Source organism: Prionailurus viverrinus, chromosome B2 (genome assembly GCF_022837055.1).
Source record: "Prionailurus viverrinus isolate Anna chromosome B2, UM_Priviv_1.0, whole genome shotgun sequence".
NCBI lineage: Eukaryota > Metazoa > Chordata > Mammalia > Carnivora > Felidae > Prionailurus > Prionailurus viverrinus.
The window spans coordinates 140084538-140103595 of NC_062565.1; the positions used below are offsets into that span (position 1 = coordinate 140084538).

The following is a 19058-nucleotide window of genomic DNA, read 5'->3' on the forward strand; positions in this document are numbered from 1 at the left end:
TGCAACGAACATATTACTTGTATAATCAGGGAAAAAAAAATAAATTTTATAAAACATTGTGAAAAATTGCAATACAAGAAGGGGGGAAAACAGAAAAACAAAAACACACCGCAGTGTGCTGGGTCTGTGGCAGCAATAAGTCAAGTGCTGAGTGGGAAAAGCTCTTCAGAGGAGGTGAGGCTGGGATTGAGGATTGAAGGGTGAGTGGAGTGAGGAGGTCTCTCCCCACCCCCCCAGGGCCATGTGCGCATGGGGCAGGGGAGCGCCTATGCAGGTGGGGAGGGGTCAGTTGTGAGCAGAGCCTGTATCCGTGCAAGGTGGACAGCCAGGCCCTCCAGATCACGGCAAACCCTTGGGGCTTCATTTAAAAACTGTAGGCGTGCGGGGCGCCTGGCTGGCGCAGTCGGTTAAGCGTCCGACTTCAGCCAGGTCACGATCTCGTGGTCCATGAGTTCGAGCCCCGCGTCGGGCTCTGGGCTGACGGCTTAGAGCCTGGAGCCTGTTTCCAATTCTGTGTCTCCCTCTCTCTCTGCCCCTCCCCCGTTCATGCTCTGTCTCTCTCTGTCCCAAAAATAAATAAACGTTGAAAAAACTGTAGGTGTGCGTGCGAGAGTGGATTCCATTTGTCTCTGAGGTTGTGGGCAGCTGTGAGGCTCTTCCTCCAGCTCTCTTGGAGCTTAACTGACCAACGGCCCTGGCTTTTATGTTCTGAAATTCATCCCTGGGTCCCTGCCCAAGGCCACACTTCCCAGCCGATGACTGATAGCCATGGACACTAGGCAGGTGGGTCCCAAGGGGAATTGGGAGTAGAGGACTCACGAGGATCCCGCTTAGGCGGCAGGGAGGCTAGGGTGATGGCTTCCCTCGCTCCGTCCCGGGGATCAGGTGTGGGTAATGCCGGGCTCGCTCCTTTTCCCACGTCATCTCACAGCCATTTGCCCTAAGAAATCCTTCCAAGGCTCGTCCGTCCTGTTTCGGCGCCTGCTTCTCGGAGGATCCACGCTTGGACTGCGTCTCCCTTCCCTTCCCTGTCCTCTGCAGGGGGGATCCTCTGTAAACGCAAGGACCCAGGACCGCGATCGCAGGATCATCGCCGCCTCGTGGGCGTCGTCTTGGTCCCCATCGTCCCCGCCCTGGGGATAACTCCGGTTTCTCTCAGAAACCCCGCGCGGGTTCTCCAACTCCGAAGTCCGAATTCTCCTGCGCCCTCGGGTCTCCAGGCGGCACACCTCCATCTCCTTCTTGCCTGGCGCACGACGACGACCAGGGATTCGGCTCCTGTCCTGGGTGGCACCCCAGGAGCCGTCTGCTGCGCCCCGGCTCTCCGGGGCAGAAGCCGCAGCTTCCTGACGCCTCGATGGCAAGCAGGGCGCCCGGCGCAGGGTAGGCGCCCACGCACAGCTCGCGAGTTGTGGGTCTGCGTTAGTTGGCGCGTCCCAAAGAAAGCGCGGGGGGCGACGGCCGGGGCCGGGGTGGGGGAGGAACGGGGCCGCGGAGGGGCGGGGAGGGGCGGGGAGGGGGGCGGCTGGGCGGCGGGCGGGTGCGGAGGGAAGGAGGGAGGCGGGCCGAGCGGTCCCGGGAGGAGGTGCGGCCGCTCTCGCCTCCACTGGCGCTGCTCGCAGGGCGAGGGCCGGCCGCGGCCGCCGAGGAGGACCGAGTGACCCCAGCCACTTCTGGTCCCCGGCGCCGCCGGCGTCCCCGCGGGGCCCCGCACTGGGGCGGCGGCGGGCGGGGCGGGCACGGCCGTGTGGCCGGCGGGCGAGCGGGGCCCGGCGCCGGAGCCAAGGTAAGGGGCGGCGGGCGCGCACCGGTCCCCCTCCCCGCGCGGCGCCCGGCGGTCCGCCGTCCCGCCCCCCACCCCCCCCCCACCCCCCCCGCGCTCCGCTTTGTCTCCCGGCGCCGGCCGCCTCCTTCCCCGGGAGGGAGCCAGGGGGCGCGGGGGGCGCGGACGGCGGCGGCGGCGGCGCCCGCGCCCCGAGCGCTCCCACTGTCCCCGCGCGGCCGGGCCCGGCGGCGGCGACACTTGCCAGAACTGCCTTCCACGAGGTGCCCGGGCCTCGCGTGTCGGCGTGTCGCCGAGCCGTCGCGGGGGCCGGGAGCGGAGGCGGGGAGGGGCCGGGGGGAGCCGCTCCCGGTCCGGCGGCGGCTCAACTTTCGGAGGCGCGCGGGCCCCGGGGGCGGTGGGAGCCCCGGCCCTTCGGGGAGGACGGGGACGGGGGTGGGGGGTGGGGTGGGGACAAGTCCCGCGGCGGCTGCCCCGCCGACCGTCCCCGACGGGCCCTGCGCCTGGGGGGGGGGGGGGGGGCGCGAGGTGCCAAGTTTCTGGGAAAGCCGACACGTTGTGTCCCAAATGGATCATATTTACCAAAACCAGTTAAGGAAGAAAAGAGCCCTTTCTTGCCACAGTTGGCTGCCGGCAGCCGCCGTAAAGGTATGGAGTAAGATTGCACGGGGTGGTTTATCTGGAAGGAACGGCGAAACTTGATAGCGATGGGTTTCCATGCCCCTTCTTCCTAAAATCGCAAAATGGGTAACTTTATTTATTTATTTATTTATTCCCCCCAACTAAGGGGGGAGGGGGGAGAGGAGACTGCTTGGTCCGGGAGACAGTTCCATTCAGGAGGGTGTTTTTCTGCGTTGTCCCTGTGGTGGCCCTCTAAGAGGCTGCCTGGTGACCCTTGAAATCTTCTAGGCAGCCTCGGGTCGTGGTAAGACGTTTATTTCTACGTGGTGAAGGGCTGGGGGTTCTCTTCTGTGTCACTCACTCGTTCTATACCTCCTGTTTCTCAAGTGCTGCTGACATAATTGTTTTAATGGAAAGCACCTGGCCGCCTTCAAGTCCTTCTCCAATGGCTTCAGCTGGGGTGTCTCTAGAAGTTTCCAAGTCTTCCAGGTTCCTTACAGGTGCAGACCATATGCTGTAAATATTTCAGACCTAGGCTCTGAATGAAAAGTGTCGATCACTGGGCTTACGCTTTGAGCGTAACTGTTAGAATTTGTACACTTAAAGATGTTTGCTGACGTTCTTTAAGCTTTTTGTGTGCTGAAAAGGAAATATGAAACAAAACGGGTGCCGTTCTAAAAGCAGATTTCTATCGGATTTGGCTAATAGGATAAGACTTGTCGCTTTGGGGTATCAGAGATTTTTGTGTTTGGTAAATGTGAAAAATACGGCAAGGTACGGTTGGAGAAGAGTTTATTTTTAGTGGCAAAACAGGCCCATAAGTGATCTCAGAATCAGGTCTTCACACCTTAACCTGTCATACCAAATAAGGTGTTTCATAATCTGGCTCCTGCCTGCCTTTTCAGTCTTGTCTGGGAGCTGTTCCCTGCGTCTCCCCTCCCTCGCCTCCTTACACACATGCACTACACGCTGCCAGACACATCACACTAATTCCAAGTTGTCATTTCTAGACCTCTATCTGGAATGCATGAGCATTCTGCTTACACTCTTATTCCGATTTCCATCTGCTGTTTATGCACACATCCTTCACGTGTCAGTCAAATAGCTTCTCCAGGAGCCTTTTCTTCCCCATTATCTCTAGGCATTTAAGCACTTCCTCTTGTTGTAGGCAGTGCCTCTACTAGAACATGACTTTTGTTTTCAAACACATCTAGCGATGCTACCTTGTACAGTTGTGCAAGTTGTTCACTGCGCAAGGCTATCCTGTCCAGCGGGCAGTTAGAGGCTGAAATCTTGCACTCCACTTCCCAAACCCCTGGTGCACCACTCATCTCCACTGGAACGGGGCACCCTTTGTAATTCGCCCCGAAACACAACGTGGGCTAGTGATGACCCTGCAGCCTGTCCCCACTACTGTATGCAGCACCCATCACAGACACTGACAGAGCAGGAGCTCAGTTAAGGTTCCTTGCATGAGTGAGAAAAGAAAGGGTCGCTTCTATAGAAGTCTAGAAAGTTGTGAAGCAGGAAAGGGTTTGGGGAAATTTCTCATGTAAGTCAGCCTATAGGAATGTGCTTCAGTTTGCTGTATCTTATGTCTGGCTGTTCAGGGTGATTCTTAGATGTCTTCTACTTGATTACAGGGAAGAATCTGGGAGTATGAATTTATAGGTGGGCATCAGAGATGTGTGCCAACATGTAGTGGGCCTCCTTAGCTACTTTTCAAGGCACTAAGGTTTATACGTCTAATCATTTGCTGAGAGAAGGGTGCAAAAATCTTGAGAGTAAGGCCAAAAGAGCTTTGCTTACGTAAACGTGTGATGATAAATTGAACGGAAGTGCCATCTCATACAGGAACTGAAGACATTCTAAAAATCACAAAAGTTTATAAAATTGCGGTATAAAATCTCACTTGTGAGCGTCAGAAGAACTTGCCGGTGTGTGGAATCCTGGAATCTCTAGGATTCATAGCACAAAATGACTTGAAAGTTAACATGGACCAATTTTCCCATTTTGTGGGTCAGGAAGCCTAGGACCAGGGACTTGTCTAAGGTCTCGCAGCTTATGTAGGAGCATAGCCGGGATGAGCTCTCAGATTTTCTGGCTTTTAGTTCACTGCTCTTCATTCAGGTACCTATCCAGGTGCCTGCATTCTGGATCTTCCACCGTTGGCTTCCGTTGGAAACCTTGTATAGTATAATTCTAATTTCTCAGGGAAGGGGAAGTTCTCAGCACCACAGTGCCTGGTGTCACATGGGCATGTGGTAAATAATTGCTGAACGAAGGAGTGTGTGAACGAGCCAGCTGACAGTTTGCTTAAAGCAATTGTTTGACGTAGCACAAACCAAAGTCCTTGGAGTCCATTGTAGTGGAATTTGGCCTAGGTGTTTGTGTTTCAGAGGTGCAGTAAAATAACACTTTTTGCTGGATAAACTTCATGGAAGAGATGGGTAGGAATTGCTTTCTATAAATATAAACCATGCCAGAACTCCTGACGAAAAGGCATCATAGAAAACTCAGGATTCGGAATCGGTAGGTCTTTCCACAAACGAGCCTTGATTGTGCAGGCCTTAAACGTCACTGGCCTCAGCTTCTTCATGTAACCTCGTCGGTCTCAGAGTCATCAGAGGGGTCCGGTGAGCTCCCGTGTGGGATAGTACTTTGCACACTTTGGAAAAGTGAGTAGCACCCCGATGAAAGTCAGAATCTATGGCAGGAAGTGCCTCTCAGACCCTGTGCTAGGCTCCAGGGAACAGTCCCATTTATTCCTCTGAAAAGAGCGTGGAGGTTTTTAGTGGAATGCAGAAGAAACTGAAGCCTGAACAACTGTCCCTCAGCCCTGAACAGGCATTTAGTGAGCCCCTAAGTTGTGCTAAGTACCTTAAGTCTTTGAAGTAAGAGAACTTCAAGTAGAGAAGAAAGGCAAGTGACATTGTGACATAAGAACAAATCACTTTGTTCTTAGCTCAGTCAGTTAAGCGTCAGACTTTGGCTCACATCAGGATCTCACAGTTCGTGAGTCCAAGCCCCGTGTCGGGCTCTGTGCTGACAGCTTGGAGCCTGGAACCTGCTTCGGATTCTGTGTCTCTCTCTCTTTCTCTCTGTCTGTCCCTCCCCGCTCACACTCTGTCTCATCTCTCTCTCAAAAAATAAATAAACATTAATAAAACTAAAAAAAAAAAAAAAAGCACAAATCACTTTTTGGGCAGAGGAGATTTGCATTTTAGACCGAGCCCCTCTTAGGCTTGGGGTGAGTGGATTTAGCAAGGCCAGGCTGGCGGAAAGAGAGCAGTTGTGATAGAGCAGTTGATGCAAAGGCACTGGCATGGAGGGCTGGGGACCCTGGAGGAGGAGGTTTCCTGAAACGGGCGGTGGAATGGGCCTGGGAGGGAGGGAGGGAGGGAGGGAGGGAGGATTGTGTCCAGTTAAGGATGTTCAGGATCTGAGCAACAGGGAGCAAGGTCGGAGACCTGTGGGGGCCCCTCACCCAAGTTCACATAGTAACGAAGTCCCACCGCTGAGATCTGACCCAGGTCTGCCTGCTTCCGTGTTCCTCTTTCATCCTGCCAGCTGTTGGCATGTCTGTAGCTGTAAGTGAATCGAGGATTTTAATGACAACCGAGCTCATTTGGAAGCTTTTATTTTTATGACTGAGCTCACAGTTTTAAGAACGAACAAGAAGTTCCCACATGTGAAGCCCTCCACAGATTAGGGCCAGTAGATGCAGGCTGGTGCCCTGAGAAGGTTCCCCCCCAGGGGCGTGTGTAGAGCCTTTCCCGACTTGGATTCCGGTCCGCCCTGGGATCCAGCCCGATCCTCTCCAGGCATTCCATCCAGCTGGAAGTGGGTCTGCTTTGTTTCCATTTATGAGGTTTCTAGATTGAGTAACAGAATCTGGACCTCAGCTTTCCTTGTGTTTTTCATGGTGTTGGGTTACAAGGTTTCTTTTTAAATTCTTGCTTAGATTTCTGACTGGGTCTCTTGGACACAGTTCTTCAGTAGTTGCCATTACTGATTCCTTTGCATTGCAGACAGGATGCAAAACTGGAATTTTGAAGGTTCTCCTGTCATTAGGAGTTTGGGAAATGGCATAGTAAATAAGCTGGCAAATTTTCCCTAAAACTGGTAAAAGGTGAGGATTCTCATTGCCTTTGAAGCATACTGATGGGTTTTAATACAATATTATTTTAAAATTCAAAGTGGTTTTAAATTTTTTTTTTTAATTTCTGGTGTAGCGAACACACAGTGTTGTTAGTTTCAGGGTGTACATTATAAGGTTCAACAATTCTGTACATTACTCAGTGCTCATCATGGTAAGTGTCCTCTTAATCCCCTTCCCCTATTTCTCCCGCCCTCCCATCCACCTCTCCTCTTGAAACCATCCGTTTCACGGTGTTTTTCCTTATTTATTTTTGTCTAGTAAAGAGGTTCCTATGCCTCAGGATTTTCATCTCTAAAAGGAGGGCGACCGCAGTGCCTTCCTTATGGAAGATCGTTTTGAGAATTGAGAACTTAATGAATTCATTTACATAATGTGCTCAGAACCTTGCCTGCCACAGTCCAGGAGTTCCAGAAGTGTTCGTTCCTCCCTCCTTGGATGGGTGATGTGGTGGTCTCGAATTCTGTGAAATAAGGATGTTCAGCAGGCTGGAGCCGTGGGGTGGTGTGGCAAAGTACAGGGCCCACTCCTTCGGTTTTCCGTCTCCTTTGCGCGCCGTCACCTATGATGGTTTTTCCCGGTTTGGCAAACACCTTGTTGCGGTCACCCCTTGAGACCCTGCGGAGCCTGCCTCCTGCATGTCAGCCTCTCTTGGGTTTCCAGTCCATGTGGTCTGTGCTGGTCATTGCATCCAAATTGTGATATGTTCACCATCGTGTAGGGAGCGCTTTGCTTATTTATTTCTGTGCCCCTTCCAGGTTCAGCATGGTATTTCGTGGACACTCTTAAATGCTGGTTGATGGAGTGAAGTGTTCTTTGAAATTGTTTTTTGAGGGTAATGTCATGATTGTAAAGTTGAGTGACCCTTGGCCAAGTATTTGGCTGTTTTAAATAGACGTTATCATGGCACCTGGTTGGTTAAGCATCTGACTTCCGTCATGACTCAGGTCGTGATCGCATGATTCATGGGTTCCAGTCCCGCACAGGGCTCGGGCTCCGTGCTGACAGCTTGGAGGCTGGAGCCTGCTTTGGATTCTGTCTCCCCCTTTCTCTCTCTGCCCCTCCCCTGCTGGCTCCCTCTCTCAAAAATAAACAAACACTGAAAATAAACACTGGATTTTACCAGTAATAAAATGCTAAAAATACATGTTTCCCCATCTTTCCTAAGTGTGGGGTAGTAGCAATGTCATCGCATGGGGTATTAATGGATCTAGATTTTGGTCTGGAATATACCTTCTACTCATTTGGCAATTCACCTACACGTAGGAGGGCGTTAGGTTTCTCAGGAAGGAAATAAAAATTGCTTTCAAATGGTTCCCCGTGTCTTCTGGTAGGTGAGGCATCAAATTCTCCTCGTTAATTTCCCTCTTCAGGCCTCATACTAGGGTGGTGATTCATATGATAGTACTTGTATTTACCCGTACCGCTCTCGATAACCATAACACTGGTTTAAAATGGATATTTTTGTACTCTCAGAAGAGGGGATTTGTACACAGGAGCAGAAACCGAGGAAGAACACATCTGGAATACATTCAGATGAATTAAGTTATCGTTTGTGTCGGTGGCATTTGAAACGTCTGGGATTAATACTTAACTGTATGAAGACGTGAAACCTTGATGAACGTTTGCCAAATCAAAAACCGAAATGTTTTCCCATTTAACTGTTTCATTTTGAACTTTGCTTCTGGAAAAACGTAATCGCTGCGAAACCGTAGTTTTCTATAATAACTCTCCCTTCACAGCTGTCTGCAGAACTTCTTGTTGAGAAATGCCCCCGCGTTACATTGTGGGCAGATAACTTCGTTGTACATAAGACTTGAAATCAGAAACGCCTCTGATTGGATCCATTTGTTACATACACATCCATGGGTGGATCCGTTTGTTACATACACATCCAACGCCTGCCAGCAGCTCACTTCTTTTCATTTTCTCCCGCGTGCATCGGAATTGTGTTGTTTTATCTGGAGAACACTTAACCCTCCCAGGTCATCTCAAATGTCCTCCTTCTGAAGTGCTCCTTGACACTTTCCTATCCCCTTACTTTTTCTGGAAAAGTATACTCTGTCCTCTGCACTCAGAGGGTCCATCTGCTAATTGGTGGCGTTACCCACATAGAGGTTGAATGTGTGTCTGTGTCCTTCCCTCTCTCAGTTGGATTCCTTATTAACTTTTTTTTTTAATGTTCATTTTTGAGAGAGAGAGAGAGAGAGAGAGAGAGAGAGAGAGAGAGAAACAGACTGCCAGCAGGGGCGGGGCAGAGAGAGTGGGAGGCACCAAATCCAAAGCAGGCTCCAGGCTCTCAGCTGTCAGCACAGAGCCCGACACGGGGCTTGAACCCATGAACTGTGAAATCATGAGCCGAGCTGAAGTTCGACACTTCACTGACGGAGACACCCAGGTGCCCCCCCTTCTTAACTATTTAAAAGCTATCATTCCATGCTTGTTGTTTGTAATGTTTTGGGACCCATATGCCTCTTTCTCAGTGCCTTTTTCTTCCTTCTCATGGGCAACAAAGAACTATTTGAAAGATGCTTGTATGTGTTTGACGGAATTGTTCTTGGTATGTGTCCAGTCAGAGGTAATAATCCGGCAGTCAGCATACCATATTGAAAAAAGACTGGAGCTTGGGTTTTGGATAATTTAAGAGCCTTGGTTTTGGGTAGTTTTGCCAAAAATAAGTGTGTGATCTTAAGCGAAACGTGACTACCTCTCTGAGTTTCCATTTCTGAATTTGCGACTTTGGTGGCCAGGGGGAGTCACAGTGGACTAATGACTCAGGGATCCTTTCAGCTATAAAACTCAATGCTTATATTCAGTGTTGAGTATAAGAAAACAGAAGGAAAAATGTTATGAGAATTTAAAAGTAGCCTATTTGTTCTTTGCTATTATGCTCCCCAGTGTTTGAGCATTCATTTCTGGAGGGCCAGTAGCCATCAGCCAACACTAGTAAGGAGGGCAGGGCTGGGGAGCGTGTTGAGTCCTGGTAAATCCAAAATGAATGATTAGATACAGCAAGGAAATAATTATCTGTGATCTTGGGGGCTGTGGATAACATGAATTTCAAGGCCTCTGGAACTGGGTGTGGGGGAATTCAGTATTGAACTAGAAGGGTTGGGGAAGAAACAGATAAGATCAGTGCCTCAGTGGAGTTCTAGAGTGCAGGGTGGGCTGGTGTAGGTGTGTGTAGAACAAAGTAGCCACATCGGTTCCCAGGTGGAGATGCTATGGAAATGTCCATATAAAGTGATGCCATTACCGAGTCTTCTTGATGTTTGTTTATTTTTGAGAGCGAGTGAGCACGTGTGGAGAGGGGAGGGACAGAGAGAGAGAGTGAGAGAGCGAGAGAGCCTCCTAAGCAGGCTCCATGCTCAGCGCCATTTTGGGGCTCAACCTCACCACCGTGGAGACCACAACTTGAGCCGATAGCAGGAGTTTAGTGCTTAACCCACTCGGCCACCCAGGCACCCCTGGCATTGCTGAGTCTTAATGGGATGGCTTGTGAAGACCAGTCAGGAGAGGATTTAGGTAACGGTCAGGTCTTGTTACCTTCTCTTACACGTGGAGAAACTGAAGCCAGAGATGGCAGTTCTCAAACTGGAATTTGCCTATCCGTTTGGGAGTTCAGGTTAACTTTAACTGCAGATTCAAGTGCAGGTTCCTGGAACTTACTTTGACCTGGTGATTCTGGAGACCCAGGGGGCCCTTTACCACGCACATCAGGTGTTGCTGGTGGCTATTTGTAGTTTGAGAAACTCTACCCTTTGGGTGACTGACCATTGCCCTTGAAGGACACCCAACCTGGAGAGCAGGTGGGGGTGTGCAGGGTGGGATCCTGGCACCCTTTATGTGTCCTTCCCTGCGTGGTGCTGGCCTGAAGTGGCTTGGCCAGGATTGGGAGACCTAACTGTATTAATTTGCCAGAGAGGGACAAGAGACTTGGAGGTTACCCACCTATAAATGCAGCAGTTTTTTCCATATTTCTGACGGACCTGTGATGTGCTGTTTGACAGGCACCATTTTTTTTTTTAAAGAAACGTTTAAAGAAAAGATTTGTTAAATATATTAATTATAAGCCTATTAAAAGTGAACACCAGGGGCACCTGGTGGTGGCTTAGTTGGTTAAGCATCTGACTTGGGCTCAGGTCATGATCTCATGGTTCGTGGGTTCAAGATCCGCGCCGGGCTCTGTGCTGACAGCTCAGAGCCTGGAGCCTGCTTCAGGTTCTGTGTCTCCCTCTCTCTCTGCTCCCCACCCCTTCCCCCCTACCACGCACTCGCTCTCTCTGTGTCTCTCTCAAAAATAAACATTAAAAAAGTGAACACCAGTAGAGAAAATTTCAGCGTATTTAAGAACACCTATTTTGTAATGACTGTTAACGAAAAAGCATTTCCGTCTCTTCCGTAAAGGTCATTTCCCAAGAAACCCTAACAAGCAGCATTTTGCCAGTTCTATTTCAGGTTTCCACGTAACCGAGATTTTCAAATGACCTGTCTAAGCGTTGGGGGATGTCACCATGTCCGACTGTAATAAGTTCCGCCTTGGCCATTAGTCTCAATGTGCGAGGAAATTGGGTCCAGAAGGATGGTTGACGTTGCTGGAGCCCGTGTATGTGTTGAGAAGAGAATGGCATTGCAGTATGGCATTTTCTGAAAAGCTGTCTGTCACAGAAACTGAATTTTGGTGGCTTGATAAATCTCATTAGTTAGAAAATTGAGTAAAACTTGAACGTGTCTACACAGTTGGCAGCCAACACTTGGAATTTTCCGCAAATCAATAAACGGGTAGTTCTGCAAATGGATGGGCTCGTACCCATTTTATCGTCAACGTGAAGTAACACCTCCTGTCATTTCCGTGTTGTCTAAAGGAAAATCTTCAAACATTTATAGAATGCGTCAGAGATTCTTGAAGAATTTCAGTACATTTATATCTCTGGGTGCAGCAGGCAGGACCAACTTTGAAAAATGATAGTGATACAGACATGAAGATTTATATTCACAGACACATATTAGGAACGTCTCAGATCACCAACCGCTCTATAACGCTTTCATAGTTTGTCACGTATCAGTAAGCCTTTTAGAACAGAATAGCCTTTCGAAATCTTGTAATTCAACCCATTTCTCAGAAGAGAAACTTGATGTTTGGGGGAAGTTAAATGACCTGCTTTAATCCTCTATTAAGTTAGTGCAAGCAGAGAGAGGCTTAGATCCCAGGATTCTTTCTGCTTCTCTTTGCTTACCCGTTAGCAGGACCTGCTGGGAGTACTCCATCAAAGAACCAGGAAATGTTTCAGATTTTCTGTGGGAGTGGACCCAAACCTATGACTTCTTGGAATTAGCAGAGGCAATAACAACTTCTTCACTTGTGTACCTCAGCGCTTCCCCAAAGGAATGCGCGACTTGACAGAGAGAGAATGGCCTACAGCCGGGGCTTACTGTGCTGGTTAAGGCAGATTGTATCATCTGCACGGAGATAAAGGGACTTTTTCCTAGCAGTTTGTGAGCGGGGGATGTGAGGACCCTGGATACATTATTGGAGCCGAAAGGAATCTGGGGAGGCATCTCGTTGACCCCTTTATTTTGTGTAAGGAGAAACATGGCTTTGTCTTGCCTCCATGTTTATAAATAGCCATGACGTTTTTGTGGATGGTTTTAAAAAGCAACAACTGCTATCTTAAAAGTCTATCAACGTGGGCTGATTATAAACAAGATCATGACAAAGCAGTTGTCCGTGTCATTCACAATACATTTTGGTTTTGATGACCATCCTGCTCCATTAGTCTGGATATAACGGGTCTGTAAAGATGGCAGTTTGGGGGAGGGGGCAGGGACTGGTTTTCCGTGGGAAGGCGGGGGGGCCACGCTTCCAGAAGGGGACTCTCGGTTAAGAACAGTTACCTATAGCCTTGCAATGGCAGTGAATGTAGTCCAAGGAAAGGAAGCTTACTCTCCAAACAGAAACCACCCTTCAATTGTGGTCTGGAGCCTGGCTTTCAAGTTTTGTGTCTTTGCTCTTGAGGTATCTCTTGGGTTTTTGAAGGTATATGGGAGTTTGTGCGGGGTGGGGATGGAGGAACGTGGCCAGGAGACGGGGAGGGCTTTGCCTGTCAAGTCTTCGTTATTGCAATGCATCCCTTTATACTAATTAATCTGAAGCGAATTAATGAGCGGAGGCCCTGGACATGTTCATATTCTTTGGGAGCCGCTTACACTCTTCACATGAGTTCCGGAAGTTGGCTAAAGCCTTCCACCTCTTTTGACCCCTCCCTGAAGCCTCTCCGCTTTGGTAGATGCTGTATTTCCTTTTCAAGATGAAAGTTCATCTACCGAGTGCTTCATAGGACCTAGTTTGGAAGATTTTATTTCATCAAGGAAAAGATAAGTAGGGGTTTGAGTAGTATGAGTCTCACCGTGGCTCTTAATTTTAGATGTTCAAGCGTCATGTTGAAATTTGTCGTTTGGCATTCTTGAAATTTGTGAAAATGGCCTGAAATTGAGGGGTGGCTTACAACGGTTAGTCTGTGTAGTGCCTCTTGTATGTTTGTTTTGCAGAAGGTCAGCAAATTCACCTGTGTAGGTGATGGATTTATGCCTCAAACCTCACACGCCATGAGGCCTGGTGGAATTAGTCACCTCAGGCTGGGGGGGGGGGGGGGGGGAGAAATGGTTGTGTTTCTCCTTATTTTTGAGAATCTGGAAATGAGGTTTCAGATATTGGATATAATGGGTCTGTGAAGTCTATGTAGACCCATCTAGGTTTTTTTTTAGAAGGAGCTGTCTCATACTTTTAAAATCTTCCTGCGTTTTATCTGTCTCTTTTTGGTGTGTTCTAAGATCCAATATATTGATTACGGATCGTCTAGGGTACCGTGACTGGTTTTCCAAAAATAAATTTTTTAGCACTTCTCAGCCCTTTTGAGGTTTAATCTCTGAAATGTTAGTCAATCCTACCCCCTTGAATTACTCCTTGAAGACTTTAACTTGTATCTGACCCTCTTGGATGTGGATGTTCTTATTGTGAAAAAAGAAAAAAAAAATATTGACTGCATCATAGCTGCATTTGAAGACCTTATCACAACGCTGGTCCTTCTTTTTTTCAGTGGGTGAATCCGTAGTTAGGATCAGTATTTTGGGGCAGTTGTTTCTTGTGTGATTCAGTAGAGATGTGGGATTAGAATAGGAGGAGGAAGAGAATGACGGAAATAACAATGGGTTTCGCTCCAGAACGGAGATCCTCGAACTTCCAGGCACCAGAATCACCTGGAGAGTTTGGTAAAAAGCACAATTTCTGGGCCCCACCCTCCCACGCTTACTCGTTCTGATTAGGAGCTGGGATTGGCCGGAGGATTTTCATTTCTAACAAGTTTCCACGAGATGCTGCTTCCGTTGACCCCACACCACATTTGGGGCACTCCTGTTCTGGAGGTCCAGTTCTGGTCGGCACTTGATAGGGTTGGAGATCTATGGACACCATTCAGCCTCTCCAGGTTTGTTTTCCTGTTTGTGAAAGGTACAATATTGGTGGTTTTCACACCTTCAACATTAGAGGAATCTTGTGTTCCAGACTACATCTTTTGTGAAATTCCAACAAACAAAAGAGATACACTGGAATTGTGTGAGTTACAGCCAGGGTAGAGGACAAAAGGATTCAAGTGTCCTTTTGTCTTACTCCCCTGGGCTGGGAGTGGGGAAAGTCCCCGGGGCCCCTCCAGAGGACTGAATGTAGTCCTGAATCTGGCGGAAGAGATTTTCTAAGGCCCTTAAGCATTGGCACCTTTCTGTCTGAATGTGTATGCTCTTGACTCTGTTGCACTGCTACTTATAAAGTTGAAAGAATCTGATCTGTGCTTTTTAGAATAAGAAACTGTGTTTGGGATACATTGAATAGGTAGGAAATAAATGGGTTTGAGACTTCCATGGTAACAGAAGCCTTACAGCTCATTTCAAGTAGAAATGGAGAGATGAAGGGCGCCTGGGTGGCTCAGTCGGTTGAGCATCAGACTTTGGTTCAGGTCATCATGATCTTGCAGTTCGTGGGTTCGAGCCCTGCGTCGGGCTCTGTGCTGACAGCTCAGAGCCTGGAGCCTGCCTCGGATTCTGTGTCTCCTTCTCTCTCTGCTCCTTCCCCACTCATGCTGTGTCTCTCTCTGTCTCTCAAAAATGAATAAACGTAAAAACATTAAAAAAAGAAATGGAGAAATGAGTAAGACAGGAAACAGGGAGGGGAAGGGGGAGGGGCCGATTTGGACAACAGGGATGTGCCTTGCTGCCTTTCTTTTTAGCCAGTATGTGTAATTGAATTCATAGAATTTAACCTGTTCTTGTAAGTCTGATGGTCAAGCCTGAAATTGAATTTCCTAATCTTTACTGGAATCTTTGCTGGAAAATAGTTGGGAGGGAGAGCAGCAGTACTAATGTTTCAGTAAAAAGAATGAAAGCTCTCATAAGTCACCGATGTCCAGAGAAGATGTCTGCCTCCTGTTCTTGGTTCCTTTTGTTGTCCACTGTATGGAAACCCTAAATCAGCCTAGGATTAAATTGTGAATGAGTTTAAACTTGACTTTGGTACTCTGCTTTGGGCTTTTGGAAACCTTCATTTTCACTCTGCTTTTTTCCTTATCTCACTGTCCCTATAATAAAAGGTCTACGTAGAAACAAAATAAGTATCCATAAATATGGAACGATTTCTGTGCTATGTTAAGAGGATATTCAGGTACAGAACACTGTATACAGTAGGCAGCCTTTTGAATAAAAAAGTATCCCCCCCCCCCCAAACTATCAGTCACGGGTAGTGATGTCAGTTTAGTGGGTCAGGTTGTTTTCTTTAATTTTTTTTGTCCTTTTAATTCTAAGGATATATATATATATATATATATATATATATATATATATATATATTTTTTTTTTTTTTGATTCCAGCAGCTTTCTGACTTTTTTTTTTCTTTTAAGTGGTACCCATACTGAGACATACATGAGGTGTAATAACAAAGCATAATGTGGAATAGAGGGTATCCAAGTATATTGCAATGTGGTAAGGATAACTATTTCTTGAAACTTTCAGTTCTCTGTATATCAGTATTTATATACGTGTGTGTATGTGCACATATGTATGCATTGTGTGTATCATATATAGTATTTTAGGGTTCTATAGGGTATATTAGTATATATATGTATGCATATCTACTCAAAAAAAGTTTTATTATAAGGAAGTGGCTCACGTGATCATGGAGGCAGGTAAATCCAAAATCTGCACTGTGGGCAGACAGCCTGGAGCCCCAGGAGAGCTGATGGTGCAGATAAAGTCTTGTTCAGGCAGGTCTTCTTAAACATTTTTTTTTTTTTTAAGTTTTTAGTTTAATCAGCCGGTGCTCAGCACAAGTGCACTCCTTAATCCCGATCACCTATTCCACCCATTCCCCCACACACTTCCCCTCTGGTAACCATCAGTTTGTGATCTGTAAGTTATGAGTCTGTTTCTTGGTTTGTCTCTCCCTCCCTGCCCCACCTCCGCCTTTGCTCATTTGTTTTCTTTCTTAAATTCTACATAAGCGTGCAATCATATTGTACTTGTTTTCCTCTGACTTATTTCTCTTATATTTTCCAGCTCCATCCATGTCATCACAAATGGCAAGATTTCATTTTTTAATGGCTGAATAATAATATTCGATTGTACGTCTTTACTATGTTTTCGTTATCCGTTCTTCAATCGTTGGACATTTGGGCTGCTTCCGTGTTTTGGCTATTGTAAGTAATGCTGCTATAAACATAGGGGTGCACATACCTTTTTGGATGAGTGTTTTTGTGTTCTTTGGGCAGATACCCAGTAGTGCCATTGCTGGATTATAGGGTAGTTCTATTTTTAACTTTTTGAGGAAACTCCATACCGTTTTCTATGTGGCTGCACCAGTTGGCATTCCCACCCACAGTGCGTGAGGGGTCCTTTTTCTCTACATCCTCACCAACACCTGTTGTTTCTTGTGCTGTTGATTTTAGCCACTGACAGGTGTGAGGTGTTACTTCATTATGGTTTTTATTTGCATTTCCCTGATAAGTGATGATGAGCATCTTTTTACATATCTGTATGTCTTCTTTGGAGAAATGCCTGTACATGTCTTCTGCCGGTTTTTAAATTGTATTATTTTGGGTGCTGAGTTGTGTGAGTTCTTTATATATCTTGGATACTAACCCTATTGAAGACATCATTTGCAAATACCTTCTCCCATCCCATAGGTTGCCTTTTAGTTTTGTTGATTGTTTCCTTTGCCTTGCAGAAGTTTTTATTTTGATGTAGTCCCAGTAGTTTATTTTTGCTTTTGCCTCCCTTGCCCCAGAGGACCTATCTAGAAAAAAGTTGCTCTGGCCAGTGTCAAAGAAATTACTGGATGTGCTCTTTTCTAGGATTTTCATGGCTTCCCGTCTCACGTTTAGGTCTTTTATCCGTTTTGAATTTATTTTTGTGTATGGTGTAAGAAAGTGTTCCAGGTTCATTCTTCTGCATGTTGCTATCCAGTTTTCCCAACACCATTTGTTACAGAGATGTTTATTTTTCTATTGGATGTTCTTTAATACTTCATCAAAGGTTAATTGACTGTATGGTTTTTTATTTTATTGATCTGTGTGTCTATTTTTGTGCCAGTACCATACCGTCTTGATGACTGCAGCTTTGTAATAAAACTTGGAAGTCTGGAATTGTGGTGCTTCCAGCTTTGTTTTTATTTTTCAAGATTGCTTTGGCTCTTCAGGGTCTTTTGTGGTGCCATACATATTTTAGAGTTGTTTTTTCTAGCTTTGTGAACAGTGCTGTTGGTATTTTGATGGGGATTGCATTGAATGTATCAGTTGCTTTGGGTAGTATAGACATTTTAGCGATATTTGTTCCAATCCATGAGCATGGAATCTCTTTCCATTTCTTTTGTCTTCAATTTCTTTCATGAGTGTTTTATAGTTTTCAGAGTACAGATCTTTCATGTCTTTGCTTAGTTTATTCCTAGGTATCTTATTCTTTTTGGTGCAGTTGTAAATGGAATTGTTTTCTTAATTTCTCTTCCTGCTGCTCCATTGTTGGTGTATAAAAATGCAACAGATTTCTTTACATTGATTTTTGTATGCTGCGACTTAACTGAATTCATTTGTCAGTTTTAGCAGTGTTTTGGTGGGGTCTTTAGGGTTTTTTAATATACAGTATTGTATCATCTGCAAATAGAAAAGGTTTTACTTCTTCCTTACCTATTTGATGCCTTTTATTTCTTTGTGTTGTCGGATTGCTTGTGGCTAGGACTTCCAGTTGGACATCCCTGTCTTTTCCTGACCTTAGGGGAAAGCTCTCAATTTTTGGCCATTGAGGGTAATGTTTGCTGTGGGTTTTTCATATATGGCCTTTATTATGTTGAGGCACATTCCCTCTCCCTCTAAACCTGCTTTTTTGAGGGTTTTTATCATGAATGACTGTTGTACTTTGTCAAATGCTTTTCCTGCATCTACTGAAATGAGCAAGTGTCTCTTATCATGTCTCTTATTGATGTGATCGATGTGTGACATGATTGATTTGCCAATATTGAACTACCCGGGCAACCCAGGGACAAATCCCACTTGATTGTGGTGAAGGATTTTTAAAAATATATTGTTGCATTCGTTTTGCTAGTATTTGTTGAGCATTTTTGTGTCTGTGTTCATCAGAGGTACTGGCCTGTAGTTCTTTCTTCATGGCATATTTATCTGGTTTTAGTATCAGGGTAATGCTGGCCTCATGGAACGAATTTGGAAGTTTTCCCCCCTTCATATTATGAAGAGCAACCTGTTTTACTCAGAGTTCATTGATTTAAATGCTAATCTCATCCCAAAACACCCTCTAAGTTGACAACTAAAAATAACCATCACATACAGGTATATTAAGTTATAAGGCAAAATATGTCATGTATATACCTGCATGTAAACAGATATATATGGATATATTTATATAAAGGGTTATATATGGGGATATATATGTATATGTGTGTGTGTGTGTGTGTGTGTGTATATATATATATATATATATACATACATACATACATACAGGGTTATGTCTGGATGTATAATTACTACGGGATATATGTATACATACACATAGAGGTATATATACATATGGTTGTGTATGTATATGAATGAATGATATAGACCGATAGATACCATGGAATGTCTCTGAAGGATTCACAGAACACGTCAGAGCCTTAGAGCAGAGGTTCTCTGTCTGGGGATAGGGTTCTTCTTAATTACTTTAGGTGCGTTTCTATAGGTATGTCTGTGTCAGGCCTTCCTTAACACTTTCGTGCCTTTCCTTCAAGAATGACTTTTAAAATGGGGGGACAGGGGATAGAAAGCAGCAGAATATTTTCTGGAGAAGGTTGGCAGGGCTGAAGCAAAGACGGGACTGCTGCCCTGAGGATGAATTTTAGGCACCAGCCAGTGGGCAGGTAGTGATGGGCTCTTGGGATCAGAGGGCCTTGCTGAGGTCCCTAGGAG

The 19058-nt window shown here is 46.4% G+C and overlaps 1 protein-coding gene across 1 annotated transcript in view; it reads left to right on the forward strand.

Moving 5' to 3' along the window:
- The first annotated feature begins 695 nt into the window (after positions 1 to 695).
- The window catches only part of TIAM2 (TIAM Rac1 associated GEF 2), a 223259-nt gene continuing 204896 nt past the window's right edge, over positions 696 to 19058 (forward strand). The window contains exon 1 of the mRNA XM_047859600.1: positions 696 to 1383. The gene's annotated coding sequence lies outside the window, so the exon portion shown is untranslated. The remainder of the gene's footprint in view (positions 1384 to 19058) is intronic.